General features: G+C 39.3%; 1 protein-coding gene across 3 annotated transcripts in view; it reads left to right on the top strand.

Moving 5' to 3' along the window:
• Window positions 1-15415, top strand: part of Alg14 (ALG14 UDP-N-acetylglucosaminyltransferase subunit) — a 110901-nt gene that overhangs the window by 85099 nt on the left and 10387 nt on the right. The gene's annotated exons all lie outside the window — the stretch shown is intronic.

The following is a 15415-nucleotide window of genomic DNA, read 5'->3' as shown; positions in this document are numbered from 1 at the left end:
TTACCCATATTTATAACACTGCAATTCACAGTTGCTAAGCTCTGGAACCAGCCCAGATGCCCACAAATAGACAAATGGATAGAGAGTATGGTATATATACAATGGAGTATTAGCCTTAAGAATAAAGGCTGAGTTGCCAAAAAATTAATGGAACTCAATATCACATGATTTCTCATATGTGGGAAACCTAAAATAGGAAGAAAGGGAAAGAGAGAGAAAGGAGAGATGGTAGGAAACAAAAAGACTTTTTGGAGATGGGGAGGGGGTGGGGGGAGGAGGAAGGGTATGGAGGGGTAAAAGGACAGAAAATGTTCAAGATATGTTATATACATGTACCAGTTACGCAAAATAAATTGAAAAAAAGCTTTTTGTTCACATTTATAGAGCCATTATATAAAGCCACTGTTTTTCCCAAGGTATTATAATATTAACCAAGCCAATGGTTGTAGACACCCAATAGAGAAAAACCAATTTCTTCAGATTTCCCTGGAAACTTTTGTTGGGCACCTGTTTTATGCAACACATGTGATAGCTGAATGCAATGTCTTATTTCTAGGTTGTATGATCCCTGATGATTTGTCTTCCCAAGCCCCATTGCCAAGGAAAATGCGGAGTACCACTGCAATATCTTATACATATTAACTCGTTTAATCCTCACAGTAACTCTATGAGTTATTTGCCATTTTAATCACCATTTTACAAATAAGAAAGCTGAGGCATAAGGAAAAAAAAAAGACTTGCCAAAGTTTGATGTCTGGACAGCAAAAACAAGATCAAACTCAGACAGCCTGAGGCTGTAGCATCCAAACTGTAATCATTGTATTTTGCTGCATTTCTGCTCAGGACAGCCATTGAATCCATGAACAAATTTCATTATAAAGACATAGGGTAAGACAACCCAGAGTGATGGGCTGGGCTGGGCTGGTGGTAGTTATTAGAATAACAACATGGATTTTAGCACACTTGTTTATAATTAACATTGAAGTTAGTGCCTGTCACACTTGTGAGTGCCTTGCTTCTCTTGCCTTTCATGCCTTCTGATTAGCAGCATTTCTCCCACCCCACGGTGGCCTGGCAGGGAAGGCTGGATGGGGTTAGCCAGTGAAGGTAGGAGTCATGGGCAACAATGGGCGAGTGGCACTTACTCTCCCCAGAAATGCTCTGTCAGACTCAGGAAGTGTGGCTTAGTCATGTTTAAGATAATCCAATTTTATACCCTAGAATAGACTGTCTAAATTCTTTAACAGAATTTGACTTTAAATCTTACCCCGAGAAGTCCTCTCAGTAAATAGCTTGATCTACATTATTTGCCCTGTTTGTTGAATCACATAATATAGGGGTTTATTTGCCATCCCTACCTCTTTTCCCTAAAAAGCTCTTAAAAGAACCTGAGAACCTGCTGCCCCAGCAGAAGATGCTGAACTTTGGCCCAGCACTGCCCTCCACAGGGTTAAAGGGAGGAGGGAAAACTAAAGTTCAATCAAAAGAGCCACTGTTGATCTTGAAAGAGCTTCAGCCGCATATAGCCCACAAAGATTCACTTCCCCCTTCAGCTCTCTGTATTTTTTGGTATTTGTTGTGACGCATTGCTGGTCAAAGAAACCAAGAATAATAGCAGCAAATACACATTTGTGACTTGATATGACCTAAGTGCTTTGCAGACTTTACCTCACTTAATCTTCTCTGTGACCCCACAGGAAATGCACTGCTCAAATCCTCATGTGACAGAAAAGGCAGTAGAGGCACAGAGAGTGATATGACTAACCTAAGGTCCTACAGGTAGGAAGTGAAGGAGCCAGGAGTCAGTCCCACCCAGTCTGACTCCACATATTTTCTCTGCTGTCTTTTCTGTAGACTATCAACACCTCAGATATTCCATTTTACCTGCAATTAGGCAGAATTATTGTTTCGAGAAATAGGGGGCCCTTCATTTGAATGAGAAGACCTGGAGGTTTAACATTCTTGCTACAGTGGCTGAGAATCTCAACAAAATTTGGTTTTTGGTCAGATGTGATATTTCCCAGATTACTTGCTTGATTAACAAACTTGCTGCCTCTACTGTTAAGACTGGTCTGGCAAGCTAGAAATGGTGGCATATGCCTGTAATCCCAGCACTCTGAGAGGTTGAGGGAGGAGGATTGCATGTTTTAAGCCCTGCCTAGTCACCTCATTAAAAAAGGGCTGGATATTAAGCCCAATATAAGGCCCTAGGTTTTTTTCAAAAAGGAAAAATTCTGTTTTGGCAGAGGCTTCATTCTAGTGCTGTGGACAGACTCAGCCCCGCCAACAAGGCCCTGCTTACCCAACCATCGCCTCCCCAAAGCCCCAGGATGGAACACCAAGCATGAGCAGCAAACCATACCCCACATGCCCTTTTAGTAAGGCTCGGGTGGGATACCTTGGTGGTTAAGATGACTTTGAGTGGCAGGGAATATGGTACCTTGTCTCCTCTACCTCCCTAATGTCTTCCTGTCCCACTGCCCCTCACATGCCTTCTCTGGATCATGTCCATATCCTCTCAATACCATCAGCTACTCCCTTTTAAAGCATTAACAGATAATTAAAGAGCTAGCTTGTAGTGTTTAAAATAGGGTACTGCGACCAGGGATTTAGTTCAGTGGTTTTGCCGCCTGCTGTGCAAGAGCAAGGACCCGAGTTTGATCCCCAGTACCAAAAAAATAAATAAATAAAATAAAATAGGGTGCTACCCAGGACACTTGCTTCCTAAGAGATAACTGTAACTCTGACCAACAGAGGAAAAGGTGTTCTTTTTCTGGCAGACCTCTGCTGTTGGAGAGTCCTAGGCTTAATGAGTCCTAGGCTTAATGAACTTGGCGGAGTTCATCAGGGCTTCTTGCCCCCAGAGTGGTTTTGAGCAGGGTAAGAGAGAAGATGGCATTTGATGGCTCACCAGTACCCACACCTCCTCTTGCAGCTTGCTGAGCACACACAGATCCCCTCTGTGAATGAATGTAGACAGGAGAGCCATGCCTGAAGATTGCCAGACCACTTCCAGTGGTAGAAAGCAGAGGTTTCCAAGTGCTACTGTAGTATATCAGAATCACATGGGAACTTGTTTAAGATGCATCTTCCTGGGCCTTGGGCCCAAGGATTCTGATTTTAAAAGACCGTGCTTTTGATAAGTGTTCTGGGTGAATGTGATGTGGAGCCCTGAGAAATACTCACAGAGTCACTTCTCTGCTTGGGTGTCCTTTCTAAGCAGAACTGGAATAACCGCATCCCTCAGATCCTACCAATGTTTCTGACCTTTGAGTCTACAGTAGGAGGGAGTCACTAGTGCAGCCAAGCATACTTAATGGTTAATGCAGTAAGAACCGCAAAGAAACTCATGCTTTTGACACTGTTGTTGTTTCTGATGAGTTGCTGATGATGTCAGTACATCATTGCTAGGATTTTGGAAAATATATGGTGAACAATGAAAGGAAAACAGCCTTTAAAAGCTTGAATGAACAGAAAGCAAAGCGTGTATTCTTCAGAGGATTTTAGCAGCTTATTAAGATGTGGAATCCAATCTTGGCTCCAAAGTCCCATGTTCTTTAATGACACTAAGAGTACAGCTCTTTAACACATCCCAGTTTGTCAAATTCTTTCCTCTGTTTCATTGTCTTCAAGTGTATGTATGTGTCTATCTGTTTCCCTCCCTCCCTCATCCTTCTTCCCCTTCCCACAAAAACCTCAGAACAAGTTTTTTATATATTCTTTTGATCCACAATTGAGGAATCAGTTAATCCTCTTGTAAAAATTCTTAAGCTGTTTTCTTAATACTACAGAAATAATCTGAACATAAAATGTCAAGGAGGACAGCAGATGTTTTCAGTACAGCAAGAAAGAAATAACACATAGGTACATAAAGAAAAATTAAGGAAGGGTCATAGGGAAAATATCACTTATCTACTGAAGTGAGTGCCCTGACAGGAAGAAGTAAGGGGTTATATAGTTATTTTGAGTTCAAGCTAATTCTTCCCATTTAGAAAGGATGCTCCCTTTTCTTTTGAAAATGTTAACCATTTGTCTTGTTTTGCTTTTTGGAGACAAGGTCTTGCTGTGTAGCCCAAGCTGGCCTTGAACTGTGGTGATCCTCTTGTCACAGCCTTCCAAGTGCTGGGATTACAGGATGTTCCACCATGCCTGGCCATGTCAACCTTTTCTCTTTGGAAAAGGTTTCCTAATCCATCTCAATCCAATAGTATATTACAGTCTGCCACTGATTTCTTTGTTAAAGCTATAAAATTTTAATAACAATTGCCAGGATGTAACCCTCAGTTAAATTGCTTGGAGCCCCCTTGCCTTAAACCTACATCCAACTAATCTGGACCTGGTTGGCAGGCCCACAGTGGGCCAGTGTGGTGGAGAGAAGAACCCTGAGCTAGCCTTCAAAAAGCTTGAGTTTGGGTCTCAGCTAAGCTACTGACTTATATAAGTTATGTAATTCCTCCGTGCCTTAGTCTCTTTGCCTTAAAAATGAATACAGCAATGCCTATCTCCTCACAGGGCTATTATAAAGTTTACATGTGATATCCTTTCTGCATTACTAATCATCAACTGCAGCCTGACAGTACTAAATTGAAAATTCCAGAAAGAAATAATTCATAAATGTTAAATTGCATACTGTTTTGAGTACTATGATGTCAAGTCTTGCACTGTACTCTTCTGTTCCACTCAGGACATGACACACTCCTTTGTCCAGCATATCCTTGCTATGCACTACCCATGTTGTGGCAGACTTGTGATTTATAGTGTTACAGCTCTTAGTGGTTTAGCGGGATCAGGCCAAGAAGAATCAAGAGTGCACCCAGAGGTTGGAGACAAGTGTACATTTTTATTATGCCTGCTGACTTATCAGGGATTTCTCCACAAAGCGATCATCCAAGAGCTGGCAATGAAGAAGTTTTATATGGATCAAGGGAAGAGGGGCACAGATACAGAAGCAAGGCACTTAACATCTGTTCATTGGTTAAGGAAGTTACATTCAGTTTAAATGATTGGATAGAAAAGTACACAGGAGTTCATCTCATTTATATATGGCAGGAAAGTAGGGATGACATCATCTTGCGGATGCAGACATTTATTGAGAACAAAAGACAGTGAAGGAGACCACATTTCCGGTGAGGGAAGGAATATGAGCTGGAAGCGGCTCTGTCGGTTAGGTCAGCTAGCCTCAGGAAACAACTTTTTGCTCAGAAATCATTTTTCCAGTTCACCCACCCATTAAGTCACTTAGCCCTCTTGGTATCGGATTGACTGGGCTGGTATCACAGCGCTCATGTTCAAGTAACCCTTATTTTATTTGTTTTTGTTTTTTGAGACAGGGTCTTGTTCTGTAATTCAGGCTGGCCTTGAATTCATGACAATCCTGCCTCAGACTCCGGAGTGCTGGGATCACAGGTGTGCGCCACCATGCCCAGCTACCCTTATTTTACTTAATAATGTCCCCAAAGTTCAAGAGTAATGATGTTAGCAATTTGGATATGCCAGAGAGAAACCATAAAGTGCCTGCTTTAAGTGAAAAGGTATAAGTTCTCAGAAAGTAAAGAAAAAAATTATGTGCAGAGGTTGCTAAGATCTTCAGTATATTGTTGTAATTGTTTATCTTGTTATTGTTAATAAACTCATACTGTACCTAATTTATAAATTAAACTTTGTAATAGATCTACATATATAGAAAAAAACAGATGTATCAATCAGGCTTATCCTGGTTTCAAGCATCCATTGGGGTCTTAGAACATATCCCCAAGAATAAACAGGAGCTGCTATAATTAAGGAAAATGGTATAATCGAAACTCTGCCTAGTAAGTAGTAGGTGCCCAATAAATGTCACTATCTTCCCTTCGTCCTAAGCAGAAGGGAGGACAGTGAACTAATTGATTCCCCGAGGCTGCATCCAGCTCTAGCTATCTGCTTCTGAGAGATCCACCTAGTATAGGATGGGAAGAAAACAGAAGGAAAAAGCACTGGATTTGTAGGGTTCCAAGACCTTGGTGAAAACATTTCAGTGAGTTGAAAATTCACTAAAACTAATAAACAAAAAAGACCAAGAAGGCAGGAAATCATCGCCTTGACCATTTGGTACAGAGAATAGGAAAACAAAAAGATTCGGTTTCCTCAACTGGAAGTCGAAACAGCTACGAAGCTTGCAAAAATAATTTTTGGGTACCCTGACAATGATCTTTAATGATGATGTTGAGCAGGCATGGCCTGACCGTTCTGATAAAAAGTTCAAGTTTTTACTTTATATATATATTTTTTTCTGATAGAACATAAGGGCAAGGAAATGAAATACCAACTTAGTGTGGACACTGGTTTTCCATGTAAAGGCAAAATAGTGAATTCTTGTTTGGAAAATGCACAAGATTGGGTTGTTCCTCGTGTTAAGGGACTTTTTCACCATTTTATGGTCATAGACTTTCAAGGCCATTTGGCTACAGGCTAAGAAGTACATTAAAAGGGCACTGCAGATCGAAAACAGGGAAAGTTCTGGAGTCTTTCAATCATTACCATCTGAGGAAATCCAGAAAATACCATTCTTGGAAACCAAGTGCTGCCTATATTTTTTCACATAAGTGTCACTTGGAGTGGATCAGGCAGGGCAAAAGATATGACTGGAAGATAAAGAGACCAAAGTGGATGAATGAATTATTCTTGTCAAGTATCCTTGGAAGAGTAGGATAAATCACACCAGATCAGTGCTATGCCTGTGACAGACTGACAGGCCTTGAGGACAGGATTGGCAGAACCCATTTGATCAGTCTGGTATTTTAAGGACTCTGCCCTTGCTCCACACAGTACTCTTAAAGTTTGAAAAGTGCCGTTTGCATACTATTTTACTTTTGGATGGAATGTAATAATAGCTGTTTGTTGACACTTGGTCATGAGCTAGGCTAGTGGTGGTGAACCTATGGCATTCATGCTGCAGCAGGCCATTTGTATCATTGAAAGCTCTAAAACTGTCACCATCACAGAGCTAGGCACTGTGTTAAATACTTCACATGTTCTTTAGTCTCCATGGCACCAGGCTTGAGCAGATTTTCTGGGTTATATTTGTTTCTGGTTAGAGTGCCATTCCCTATCCCTAATACTCTCTGCCTTAACATTTCAGACTTCCAGGAAGAGAATATGTTGAAACCAAACCACTAGAACCCTATCTTCCTCTGCATCTTTACATTATTCACTAAAAGAAGCTCAAACCTCTGGGATACAGTTCCACCTATGGATAACAGCTTTGCTTAATTGTAATTCATCTCAAGCTTGCACTTCTCCCCAGGCCCCCAAACTCCTCCCATTGACTCTCAGTAACTCAGTCAGGCAGCTAAATCTATATGATCCCTTTTCCTGACTCTTGCCATAATCAGTATCTGATCATACCCAGAATACTATATACTACTTCATCAGATATTTGCTCATAAGTCACTTCCTCAGAAAGGACTTTTATTCTCCATATCACCCTGTTCCCTTATTGGTTCCTTATACTGGGTCAGAGACACCCATACCATACTTTTCTAATGAAAATATGTACTTGAGCATAATGGTAGCCAGCTGTGCATCTCAGTAGATGCACTAGGGAATATAGGAAGCAGTCTTTGTTCACCCACTTGATACGACCAATGGTAAGGTGTATACATGTGTGTCAGAGTATAAATGGGTAAGTTTTACTTATGTTATGTGCTGGGTTACATTTTTGTGTATTTATAATTATTTTGTTAAATGTTTTTTGATTTTTCATGTAGAATTAGCCCAATTTAGTATGATGTCACATGAAAATCTGCTTTTACAACTTTGGGAAGAGGTTGAAAGTGAGTCATCAGGTGACTTGGCTACCGATGGTGACTTGGATCATGTAAGCCAAAGAAATTAGCAGTGTATGACAGATATGACAGATAAGAGATATGACAAATAGAGAAGTACAGAATGAAGAATTTGATTCAGATGAGGAAGAAAACAGTAATGTAAATAAATATTTGACTAGTCAAAATGCTACAAAATGGTCATGTATCCTGAATGATCCAGTGTTAGAACTAGGTCAGAAAATGTTAGGTTCTTGCCAGGGGCGAAACCTACTGGATGGAATGCCAACACTGCGATTCAATGTTGGAAATTGTTTGTAACAGATGAAAAACCTGGTTTTTCTTCTTGCAGTAATAAACCATATGACTTTGTGAACAGACTTAGTGTACCTATTTTAAAAAGTAACCCAAATGTCACATTCCACAGTTGGTTCACTAGTTACCCATTGAAGCTACATTTGCTAAAAGAACATGAGTTGACCAGCAGAGGAACTATTTGCAAGAACAAAACTGAGATTCCTGAAAAATGTTACAAGTTCACAATACAGAATTGTGTGGTACAGCCTTTGGATTTCAGAAAGATATAACATTGGCCTCCTATATGGCGAAGAAAAACAAAGTGGTATTGATACTGTCCACATTACACCATGATGATAAGATTGATAGTGAGGCTGGGTGTGGTAGTGCATGTCTGTAATCCCAGCACTGAGGAGGCTGAGGCAAGAGGATCCTTTGAGTTCAAGGTCAGTTTTTGCTACATAGTGAGTTCCAGGCTAGCTTAGACTACATAGTGAGACCCTGTCTCCAAACAAACAAATACTCAACACAAATGAAGCCAGAAATGGTCACATTTTACAACAAAACGAAAGGCAGATTACATGCTGTTGAGGAATTATACAGCAACTATGGTGTCACTCAAAACACAAAGCATTGGTCAGAGGCTGTGTTTTACTTGATCCTAAACATGTCAGGTATAAACAGTTTCATAGTTCAAAGAAAATAACAAGCACAAAATATCACGGAGAAATTTTCTTAGAAGATTGGGACTGGAATTGATAAATGATCAGTTACAACAAGGAAGAATATGTATCTGCCCAAAGAACTCCTCAAGAGAATTCTGGAGCAGACCAGTGAACAGACGGGTGAAACAACACAGGAACCTCCTAAGCAAACAGGAAGCAGCAAGGCGTCAAGTATGTTTTGTATGTCTACCAAAAAGACAGGAAAACAAAGCACATGTGCTGTCAGTGTAAGCAATACTTGTGTATGGAACATGCTGTTCTCATGTGTGAAAACTCCCATAGGTGTGATAATTGAAGTTAAAGGTTATTTTTGTAGTAGAGTTTTATTTGTATTTTCTTTCTTTTTTTTTTTTTTTTTGGTACTGGGGATTGAATTTGGGACCTTGCGCTTGCAAGGCAGGCGGCACTACTAAGCTAAATCCCCAGCTGTATTTTCATTGTAGTTCACATAAGGATTTATTTCTGCTGTTGATTTTTAGATCTAGTAAGCAAACAAACAGTTGATGTAGAAAATGTTGATATTTATTCTAAGCACTCAGTATATATTTGATGTTTTATATTCTTGTTATTTCATTTTCTGCTAAGTGGACATTGTATAATATAATAGGAAGCTCCTGACAAGAGGAAGACAAGAGAGGTGATGGATGGCCTGCCAAACAGGAAAGGAGAGCTAAGCACATGTGCTGCCAGTGTCAGCAAGACTTGGGTATGGAACAGGCTGTTGTCATGTGTGAAGATGGCCATAGGTGTGATAATTGAAGCAAAGATTGTTTCTGTGGTAGAGTTTTTTTTGTATTTTCACTGTGGTTCACATAGGAATTTATTTCTGCTGTTATTTTTTAAATCCTGTAAGCAGGTAAACAGTTGATGTTGAAAATGTTGATGCTTATTCTACACATTCATTGAATATTAAAAATTTAATATTTTACTGATTTTTATTTTCCTGTTAAGTACACATTGTTCTACTCTCTGCTGCTATATGACCAACATTTTTAGCTTCTACACTTGTGTGAGAACACATATTTGTCTTTCTCTACCTGGCTTATTTTTCTTTTTTGTTTTTTTTTTTTTTTTTTGGTACTGGGGATCAAACTCAGGCCCTTGCGCTTACATAGCAGGCAGTGAAACCACTCAGCTAAATCCCCGGCCCATGGCTTATTTTTCTTTCTTTTTTTTTTTTTTTTAATTAAATTCTTTCATTGGTACATTGTAGGTATACAACACAATTACATTTCTCATTGGGAATTGTACTTTTACATAATGCATCTTGGTTCTTATTTTTTCCCCGTTCCTAGCCCTCCCTTCACCCCCTTCACCCCCTCCACCCTTCCCTATTTACAAAGACTTTATTTCCATTTTTTGCATTTCTCGGCATTTTTCCTTTCCCTTCTTTCCTTTCCCCTGCCCCTCCCACTACCCCTACCCCTTTGGACCTTTTCTTCCTATTTTGCATTATCGGTTATTCATTCTAATCATTGGTACATTTTAGGTACACAATATAATGACATTCATCATTGGAAATTTGCATCTTTACATAGTCTCTCTTGGTTCTTATTTTTCACCCTTGCCCAGCCCTCCCTTCAACCCCTCCATTCCTCCCTATTTACAAAGATTTTGTTCCTATTTTTCCATTTTCTCATATTAATCCCATTCCCTTCTTTCCTTTCCCCTAGCCCTCCCACTTCCTTCCCCTTTGCCCCTTTTCTTCCTATTTCACATTACCTATTACATTTTTAGTCCTTATTTACACTTTCAGTTTCTCACACCAGAGAAACTATTCGGTATTTATACATGTGTGTCCTATTTATTTCACTTAAGAGTATTGCCTCAATGTGCATCCACTTAGCTATAAATGTCTCTAATTTCTCATTTTTTATGGCTGAGTAGTACTCCATTTTATAAAAAAGCTACATTTTCTTTATCCAGTCTCCAGTTGATGGGCATTTGGGCTGTTTCCAAGTTTTAGCTATCACAAACTGTGCTGCTATGAACATGGGCGCACATATATCACTGTGGTATGATTCTTTTAATTCTTTGGGGAAGATCCCCAGCAGTGGAATAGCGGGGTCAAATGGGACTTCCAGTCCTAGTTCTTTGAGGTATCTCCATACTGATTTCCACAGTGGTTGCACCAGTCTACACTCCCACCAGCAGTGGAGCAGGGTTCCTCTTTCCCCACAGCCCCGCCAGCATTTGTTATTGGTTGATTTCATGATAGCAGCCATTCTTTCTGGAGTGAAGTGGAATCTCAGCATTGCTTTCATTTCCATCTTTCGAATGACCAGTGATGTTCAACATTTTTTCATGTATTTATTTGCTATTTGTACTTCTTTGTCTGAGAAATGTCTGTTCATTTCAGATGCGCATTTTCAGATTGGGTCTTTAAATTTGGGAGGTCTGATCTTCTTAAATTCTTTATAGATTCGAAATAGTAGACCTTTGTCTGAGGAAGAGCAGGTGAAGATTTTTTCCCACATTGTGGATTGTCTCTTCACACTGCTGGTGGTTTCTCTTTCTGTGCAGAAGCCTTTTAATAAGAAGAGATCCCATTTGTTGATTGTTTGTGCTAGTTCACAGGCAACTGAGGTTTTGTTCATAAAATCTTTTCCTACACCGATGTCTTCAAGAGTTCTACCTAACCTCTGTACCAGACGATTCACTGTGTCTATTTTAATATTTAGCTCCTTAATCCATTTAAATGTTACTTTAGTGCATGGTGAGAGATATAGGTCTAGTTTTAATCTTTGGCAAGTTGAAACCCAATTTTTCCAGCACCATTTGTTAAAGAGGCTATCTTTCCTCCAGCGAGGGTGTTTGGCTCCTTTGTCAAAGATGAGGTGGCTGAGAGTGTCTGGAGTTATTTTGGCATCTTCTAATCTGTTCCACTGGTCCTCAGGTCTGTTTCTTTGCCAGTACCATGCTGTTTTTATCACAGTAGCTTTGTAGTATAGTTGCAGGTTGGGGATTGTGATACCCCTGCCATGTCTCTGTTACCTAGAATTGCTTTTGCTATCCTGGGTATTTTCTTGTTCCAAATGAATTTTTGGATTGTTTTGTCAAGGTCCATGAAGTATGCTGCTGGAATTTCAATTGGAATTGCATTAAATCTATATAGCAGTTTTGGAAGTATGGCCATTTTCACTATATTAATCCTTCCTACCCAGGAACGGGATGTCTGTCCATTTTCTGATATCATCTTCAATCTCTCTTTTCAGAGTGCCATAGTTTTCAGAGAAGAGGTCTTTGATTTCTTTTGTTAGGTTGATTCCTAGGTATTTCAGTTTTTTGGAGGCTATTGTGAAAGGGATTATTTGCCCTATTTCTCTCTCAGTGAGTCTGTCATTGGTGTAGAGGAAAGCTATTGATTTTTGTGTGTTGACCTTGTAACCACCTACTTGACTGAATTTGGTTATTAAGTCTAGAAGACTTTTGGTGGAGTTCTTGGAGTCTTCTATATACAGTATCATGTCATCTGCGAATAATGACAATTTGACTTCTTCATTTCCTATCTTTATTCCTTTTATTTCTTTCTCTGGTCTAATTGCCCTGGCTAATGTTTCCAGAACTATATTGAACAAGAGTGGTGATAGTGGCCATCCTTGTCTTGTTCCTGATTGTAGTGTGAAGGATTTCAGTTTTTGACCATTTAGTATGGTATTGGCTGTTGGTTTCTCATAGATGGCTTCTATCAGTTTGAGGTAGAGACCATCTATTCCAATTTTTTGTAGGGTTTTTATCATAAATGCATGTTGAATTTTGTCAAATGCTTTTTCTGCATCTATGGAGATAATCATATGGTATTTGTCCTTGGCTCTATTGATATAGTGTATTGCATTGATTGATTTTCATATATTGACCCATCCGTGCATCCCTGGGATGAATCCCACTTGATCAGGATGTATGATCTTCTTGATGATCTTCTGCATTCTGTTTGCCATTATCTTAATAAGGATTTTTGCATCTATGTTCATTAGTGAGATTGGCCTGTAGTTCTCCTTTTCGGTTGGGTCTTTCTCTGCTTTGGGGATCAAGGTGATGCTTGCTTCCAGGAATGACTTTGGGAGTATTGCTTCCCTTTCAATTTCATTGAAGAGTTTCAACAGTAGTGGCAGCAGTTCCTCTCTAAATGTCTTGTAGAATTCAGCAGTGAAGCTATCAGGGCCCGGGCTTTTCTTAGTTGATAAGTTTTTAATTACATTTTCAATTTCATTGGTTGATATTGGGTTGTTCAGAATTTTTAGGTCTTCTTCGTTCAATTTTGGTAATTCATATGTATCTAGGAATCTGTCCATTTCTTCTGTGTTGTCCATCTTATTGGCCTATAGGTTCTGGAAGTAGGTATTGATGACCCTCTGGATTTTTGTTGGGTCTGTTGTCATTTCACCCTTTTCATTCCTAATTGCATGGATTTGGGCCTTTTCTTTCCTTTTTCTGACAAGGTTGGCTAAGGGTTTATCAATTTTGTTGATTCTTTCAAAGAACCAACTCTTGGCTTCATTGATTTTTTTGTATCATTCTCTTAGTCTCCATTGCATTGATTTGTCCTCTGATCTTTATAATTTCCTCCCTTGTATGAGCTCTGGGGTTGTCCTGCTCTTCTTAATCTAGAAGCTTGAGGTTCAGCATCAGGTTGTTTAATTGGGCTCATTCTGTTTTCCTAATATGCGTATTCACTGCTATGAATTTCCCTCGTAAGACTGCTTTCATTGTGTCCCATAGATTCCGATATGTTGTATAGTCATTGTCATTTAATTGAAGGAACTGTCTGATTTCTTCTTTAATTTCCTCTGTGACCCATTGATTATTCAGAAGTGTGTTGCTCAATTTCCACGTGTTTATGAAATTTTTTGAGTTTCTTTTGTTATGGATCTCCAATTTGATTGCACTATGGTCTGATAATATACAGGGGATAACTTCAGTTCCTTTGCACTTACTTAAACATGTTCTGTGTGTGAGTATGTGATCTATTTTTGAGAATGACCCATGTGCAGCTGAGAAGAATGTGTGTTCTGATTTTGTGGGGTGGAAGACTCTGTAAACATCTTTTAAGTTCATTTGTTCAAGAGTTCGATTGAGTTCTACTATTTCATTACTTATTTTTTGTCTAGCTGATCTATCTATTTGTGACAGTGGGGTGTTGAGGTCCACCACTACAATTGTATTAGTGCATATATGACTTTTCATGTCCATTAATATTTGTTTTATATAGTTGGGTGCACTAGTGTTTGGTGCATAGATATTTATGATTGTCATGTCTTCCTCTTGGATTGTTCCCTTTACAAGGATATAGTGTCCTTCTTCGTCTCTCTTCATCAGTGTTGGTTTGAAATCTACTTGATCTGCAAAGAGGATAGCTACTCCTGCTTTTTTTCGGGTTCCTGTCACATGGAGTATTGTTTTCCACCCTTTCACTTTCAGTCTATGAGTTTCCTTTTGAATTAAGTGTGTTTCTTGTATGCAGCATGTTGTTGGATTTTGCTTCTTGACCCATTCTGCCAGTCTATTTCTTTTGATTGGTGAATTGAGACCATTAACATTGATGGTTATAACTGAAACATATTGACTTGTCATTGCCATGACTTTTTCTTTTTGTTGGGTTCTCCCCCTTACATTTAATTTCTTTTCATGCTAAATGGGTTCCTTCTGCTTTGCTTCCTGGGGTTGTGATCCTCAATGTCTGTTCCTAGGCTATTGTGTAAAATTCTTTGGAGTGCTGGTTTGGTATTCACAAAGTTCCTAAGGTGCTGTTTGTCATGGTAGTATCTTATTTCTCCATCAATTTTGAAACATAGTTTTGCAGGGTACATCAATCTGGGTTGGAGGCTGTTTTCTTTTAGGGCTTGGAATATGGCACTCCAAACTCTTCTTGCCTTGATGGTTTGTGTTGAGAAGTCTGCTGTGATTCTGATGGGCTTTCCTTTGTATGTGATTTATTTCTTTTCTCTAACTGCTTGTAGAACTTTGTTCTTCTGTTGAGTTTCTGGAATCTTCACAATTATATGCCTATGTGTAGTTTTTTTTTGATCAAGGCTATTTGGAGTCCTATATGCTTCACTTATCTGTATGTCAGGCTCTTTTCCTCTGCTTGGGAAGTTTTCTGCCATTTTTTCTTCAGATCTTTTATGTCATCTGCACTCTCTCCTGTTTCTTCATTGACTCCAGTCCATCTTATGTTATTTTTCTTTGCATCATCTAGCAGCTGCTGCATTGATTTCTCATGTTCCCTTATAATTTTGAAGCAATTTTTCTTTTCCTGGTCACTAATTGCAACCTTATCTTCTGTATCTGAAATTCTGTCCTCACATTGGCTCATTCTGCTGTATAGACTTTCAATGGAGTTTTTCATGTCCTGAAAATCTATTTGCATCTGTTTTATGGATTCCATTTGTTTCTTATGGTGAGATTCCATCATGTTCCTGAGCTCCTCTCTAGATTTATTAATCATGTCTTGCACTAGGGGCAGAATTTCTCCTGTTATCTGAGAAATTATTTCTGATTTCATTTTTTCCAGACCCCCTTTTGTTGCCAGTTCAGTGGGTCCAGGTGGTTGAGTATCAGAGTGTTCCATCTCATTTCCCTTTGGGGTTGCTG

This window comes from Heterocephalus glaber, unplaced genomic scaffold (genome assembly GCF_053883595.1).
Source record: "Heterocephalus glaber isolate CG9 unplaced genomic scaffold, H.glaber_assembly_v1.0 deba00001442, whole genome shotgun sequence".
NCBI classification, from domain to species: domain Eukaryota; kingdom Metazoa; phylum Chordata; class Mammalia; order Rodentia; family Bathyergidae; genus Heterocephalus; species Heterocephalus glaber.
Note: the sequence above shows the minus strand (reverse complement) of the source record. Positions and strands in the feature narration are given on the sequence as shown.